Below are 6145 nucleotides of genomic sequence, written 5' to 3'. Positions count from 1 at the left end.
CACATCTTTGCAATTGTGAATTGTTCCACTGTAAACATTCGAGTGCAAATGTATTTATGGTGAAATGTCTTTTTTTTTTCTTTTGGGTAAATATCTAGTAATGGGATTGCAGGTATAAAGGGAGGTCTACGTTTAGTTCTTTGCAGAATCTCTGTACTTTCTTTTCACAGAGGCTGACTAGTTTGCAGTCCCACCAACAGTGAATGATTGTTTCCTTCTGTCCATCCCCACACCAGCATATATTTGCTTTGGAACCTTGTCATGTGAGCCATTCTCATTGTGGTTAGGTGCCATCTCAAAATAGTTTTGATTTACATTCTTCTGATAAGGGATGATGTACATTTTAATGTGTTTGTTGGCCATTTGTCTACCTTCATGAGAAAGTTTCTATTCATGTCTCTTGCCCAATTTTTAATGGGGTTATTTGATCTTTCCTTGTTCATTTTCTTAAGCTCTTCGTAGATTCTACTTTTTAGCCCTCTGTCAGATTTACCTGTTCTGTAGATTGTCTCTTTGCTTTGTTAATTGTGTTCTTAACTGTTCAGGAGCTGTTTTGCTTGATTAGGTCCCATTTATCTAGTTTTATTGTTGCTGTGATTGCCAATGGGGTCTTCTTCATAAATTCTTTTCCTAGGCTTATAAGATTTAGAGTTTCCCCCACACTTTCTTGTAGGGATTTTATAGTTTAGTATCTTAGACTTAAATCTTTTTCTATCATGAGTTAGTTTTTGTAAGTGCTGAAAGGTGTGGATCCAGTTTTATATTAGCATTATGAATTCAAGTAAACAATAATATTCAACTTAAATCTTTCAGGAAGAGAAAAATTCATCAATAGCATCATCATCATTATTATTGGAAAAGCTCATAGACATAAAGGACTGACATAAGTCTCCTTTTCTTCTGAAAGACAATTCAAAAGGAAAAATATCTTTTATGTTTTGTATATTTTATCTCCTTCTATTAGTGAGTATTGTGGTTGGGATATTAAAATGTGGAAACAGAATATCTTGTAATATCTATCCTGCTTTAACTGGCATGCCTTGAATTCTATAATCACTATACAATCAATGCTCAAACAGGGCTGAGAAAGAAGAGATCTCTCCATCATGCCTTTTCTGCTTCAAAAGAGCATGGGGAGCCACAAAAGAGGATCCTCCAACAGCTATCAACTGCTCTAAAAAGGGAAGATCCTCAAAGGCCTCTGAAAATAAAAATGAAGCTGGCTTGGCATCTGTGGCTCAAGTGGCTAAGGCACCAGCCACATACATACCTGCCTGGGCCTGCCAAACAACAATGATGACTGCAACAACAACAAAAAAATAGCCAGGCATTGTGGCAGGTGCCTGTGGCCCCAGCTACTTGGAAGGTGGAGGCAGGAGATTCACTTAAGCCCAGGAGTTAGAGGTTGCTGTGAGCTGTGATGCCTCAGCACACTACTCAGGGCAACAGCTTGAGGCTCTGTCTCACAAAAAAAAAAAAAAGAAAGAAAAAGAAAAAAGAAAATAAAAACGGAGCAATGGCATTGCATAGCAGGGCCAGAATGGAGAACTCATCTTTCTTAAGGAAAGCTAAACAATAAATCATTGCAGAGAAGAGCAAGGAGGATCTTTTAAAAATGTATGCATTCATTTTGTATATATGTGTAGATATATCATATGTATATATGAAAAATTAATATTCCCATACCCATACACTACATATATGGCACATGTGTTTTGCTTAGGAACCTACAAAATTAGCTACTTAAGGGCCAAAATGAAATAGGAAGTTGAGAAGGAAAGTGGAGAATTTTGTTCAACATTTGTCGTGTTTTGTCAGAGAAAGACAATTAGCCAGGCTTTTCACAGCTGGAGCAAAGAAGAGCTTGTCATCACCCAGCTCTTTGAGCTCCACATAAAAAGTCTGCAAAGTTCTTAAGCCTAAACCTGGGGTAACTTCATGCTTGCTTTCCATATGCCAGCACTGTGCAGAGGGCTCCTTTGTCACATTTAGCAGGCAGCTTCTCAGTACTACCCGTGTGTTTGTGTTGTGTTCTCTGACAGGGCTTGTCTGCATGTCAGCTCACACCTTGTCAGAAGGCCTAAAGGGTGAATTGCTGTCCAGCTAGGATGGCAAGAGTTGGGTAACCCAGGAAACCAGGCAGTGAGGGTCCCTGACCCTCTCACCTCTAGCTGCTGTTGTGACTACATGTGGGCACTGGATTTGAAAAATTAAAAACTATGCAGACCTTGCACTGAGTTTTGAAGCAATGCTCTAAACACGGAGCTTGTTGTCACAGTCAATTGAACCTAGTCTTTTCTGTGACAGTGTTACCTGAAGTGATTGGAATTTGAAAGCCGTGTTTCATTCATGAGGAGGTGAACTGTTCTTATAACAAGAACAGTCAATAAAACAAGCAAACACCATTAAATTCATATGGATTTCTATTATTATGAAAAAATATTAATACCTCCAAGTACTTCCCTTTGGAAGCTGGAGAAATCTTTTAACTCACCCAATGCCAGCATGTGGTGGCATCAATTGCCACCTCTGTCCATTATCAAGGAGAGGGCTGCCTTCAGATTCTCATTTGCTAGGCAATGCCTCAAAGGCAAATGTTTATTGCTAAGAGGATATCTGTTGTATCACCTTTTCAGTGAGGAAGTTAATTTCCAAAAACAAGTCATAATCCCAGCAGCAGTGTAAAAGTGTTCCCTTCTCTCCACATCCATGCCAGCATCTGGTGTTCTGTGACTTTGTGATAAGTGCTTATCAACCTATGAATGAATCAACAAACTGTGGTATATGTATACCATGAAATACTATTCAGCCATTCAAAAAGATGGAGACTTCACATCTTTTACATTTACCTGGATGGAGTTGAAATACATTCTTCTTAGTAAAGTATTTCAAGAATGGAAAAATAAATATCCAATATACTCCATACTAATATGAAATCAATATGTAAACAATTACATACTCATATGAACAATAAACCACAAATATAGTGTAGCACATGGGTAGAGGGAGACAGGAGGGGGAAGAGGGAAGATGCTTAGCAGAAGGAGAGAGGGCATGAGACAGGATTTCACCTACTGTGCACATTGTGAGGTTGTATAACACATCACCTGATGAGGGGCCCTTTTACAAATGGAACTTTACTCTGAAAGTGAGAACAATGTAACCTAAAAATTTGTACCCTCATATTCCAAAAATTTGGTGATTTCCTTCTTAATCTAATTTTTGACTCAGCTATCATTCAGCATAAAGTTATTCAGCATGACATTGTTTGAGTATGAAGAGTCCTGATGCTGTTGAGTTCAACTTTTATTCTATGATGGTCTGAGACGATACAAGGAATAATTTCTATTCTTTTAAATTTGCTGAGGTTACACTTGTGTCCTAAGATATGATTAATTTTGGAGGATGATCCATGGGCAGATGAAAAGAATATATACTCAGTTTTATTAGGATGAAATGTTCATGTCTGTTAAGTCCATTTGTTCTAGGATCAAGTTTAAGTCTAATATTTCTTTGTTTAGTTTCTTCGTGGAGCATCCAAGACTGCTAAAGGGGTGTTAAAATCTCCAACAATTATAGTGCAAGAAGGTGTCAAGTTGTTCATATCTGTTAGGGTTTGCTTTATAATTTGAGGAGCATTCTGGTTGGGCACATGAATGATAATGAAGACACAAATTATCAAAATCTATGGGTTACTGCAAAGGCAGTCCTAAGAAGGAAATCTATAGCATTGGAAACCTTCATCAACAAAACAGAAAGAGAGGAAAACAACATCTTAATGGGTCATCTAAAGCAAATGGAAAAGGAAGAACATTCCAACCCCAAACCCAGCAGAAGAAAAGAAATAACCGAAATTAGGGTAGAATTAAGTGAAATTGAAAATAAAAGAATCATTCAGAAGATCAGTGAAACAAAAAGTTTGTTTTTTGAAAAGATCAATAAAATTGATAAACCTTTGGCTAACCTAACCAGAAATGGAAGAGTAAAATTTCAAATATTATCTATCAGAAACAATAAAGGAGAAATAACAATAGACACCTCAGAAAACCAAAATGATTACTACAAAAAAACCCTATTCTCAGAAATATGAAATCTGGAGGAAATGGACCAATACCTGGAAGTATACTACCTTCCTAGACTCAGCCAGAAATAATTAGAAATTCTGAATAGACCTATATCAATCACTGAAATAGCATCAACTATATGAAATCTCCCCAAAAAAGAAAAGTCCAGGACCAGATTGCTTCACATCAGAATTCTACCAAACCTTTATTTCTTTTTTGTTTGTTTGTTTCTTTGTTTTAACTTAAATATTCAAAAAAATTATTATTATTTTTTCCACCTTTTAAAGCTACTGTTTTTTCCTTTTTTAAATTAGATCATAGCTGTGTACATTGATACTGTCATGGGGTATAGTGAGCTATTTTTATGTACAATTTGAAATATTTTCATCAAACTGGTTCACATACCCTTCATGTCATTTTCTTACTTATTGTGTTAAGGCATTTATATTCTTCATTTAGAAAGATTCACATGTACCCTTAAAAGATAAACCATAGACGTGATCCCACCAATTGCCCTCCCTGCACCCATCCTTCCCCCTCCATTCCCCTCCCTCTCCCCTTCCCCTGTATTCTTGGGCTAAAATTGGGTTATAGCTTTCCTATGAAAGCTATAAAGCTACTGTTTCCTATGAAAGCTATAAATTAGTTTCATAGTAGGACTGAGTACATTGGATGCTTTTTCTTCCATCCTTGAGATACTTTGCTCAGAAGAATATTTTCCAGCTCCATCCATGTAAACATGAAGGAGGAAAAGTATCCTTCTTTGGGGTTACATAGTATTCCATGGTGTACATATACCACAATTTATTGATCCATTCATGGGTCTATGGGTACTTGGGCTTCTTCCATGACCTGGCAATTATTAATTGGGCTGCAATAAACGTTCTGGTACAAACATCTTTGTTGTAGTGTGCTTGTTGGTCTTCTGGATATATACCTAGTAAAGGAATTATAGGATCAAATGGAAGGTCTATTTTTAGTTCTCTAAGTGTTCTCCAGACGTGTTTCCAAAAGGAACATATTAGTTTGCAATACCACCAACAGTGTAGAACGGTTTCCTTTTCTCCACAACCACTCCAGCATCTGTGACTTTGGGATTTTGTGATATGGGTTAATCTTACTGTTGTTAGATGATATCTCAAAGTAGTTTTAATTTGCATTTCTCTGATGATTAAGAATGATGAGCATTTTTTTCATATATCTGTAGGTCATGCACCTGTCTTCTTCAGAGAACTACTTTCTCTTCAAGTCCCTTGCCCACCCTGAGATGGGATCACTCATTCTCTTCTTGCTAATACATTTGAGTTCTCTGTGGATTCTGGTTATTAAATCTTTGTCAGAGACATAACCAGCAAATATCTTCTCCCATTCTGAGGGCTGTCTGCTTGCTTTACTTACTGTGTTCTTGGCTGTGCAAAAGCTTTTTAGTTTGATGAGGTCCCAGTAGTGTATTTTTGATGTTGCTTCAATTGCCCTGGGGATCCTCCTCATAAAATTTTCACCCGGGCTGATTTCTTCAAGTGTTTTCCCTGCACTTTCTTCTAGTATTGTTATAGTTTTGTGTCTTAAGTTTAAATCTTGAGTCCAGTAAGAGTCTATCTTAGTTAGTGGTGAAAGGTGTAGATCCAGTTTCAGTCCTCTGCAGGTCACCAGCCAGTTCACCCAGCACCATTTGTTAAATAGGGAACCATTTCCCCACTCAATGTTTTTAATTGGCTTATGAAAGATCATATAATGGTAAGTAGCTGGGTTCATCTGTTGGTTATCTAATCTGTTCCATACAGCTACATCTCTGTTTTTGTGCCAGTACCATGCTGTTTTCATCACTATGGATTTATAGTATAGTCCGATGTCTGGTAGTGTGATTCCTCCCGCTTTGTTATTATTTCTGAGTAATGTCTTGGCTATTCGAGGTTTTTTTTCTATTCCATATAAAACAAAGTATTATTTTTTCAAGATCTTTAAAGTATGAGAGTGGAGCTTTAATAGGGATTGCATTAAAATTATATATTGCTTTGGGTAGTATAGATATTTTAACAATGTTAATTTTCCCCAGCCATGAGCATGGTATATTTTTCCAT

This window comes from Otolemur garnettii, unplaced genomic scaffold, assembly GCF_000181295.1.
Source record: "Otolemur garnettii isolate 467f Iridium unplaced genomic scaffold, OtoGar3 scaffold00080, whole genome shotgun sequence".
Taxonomy (NCBI): domain Eukaryota; kingdom Metazoa; phylum Chordata; class Mammalia; order Primates; family Galagidae; genus Otolemur; species Otolemur garnettii.
This window is presented reverse-complemented; position numbering follows the sequence as displayed.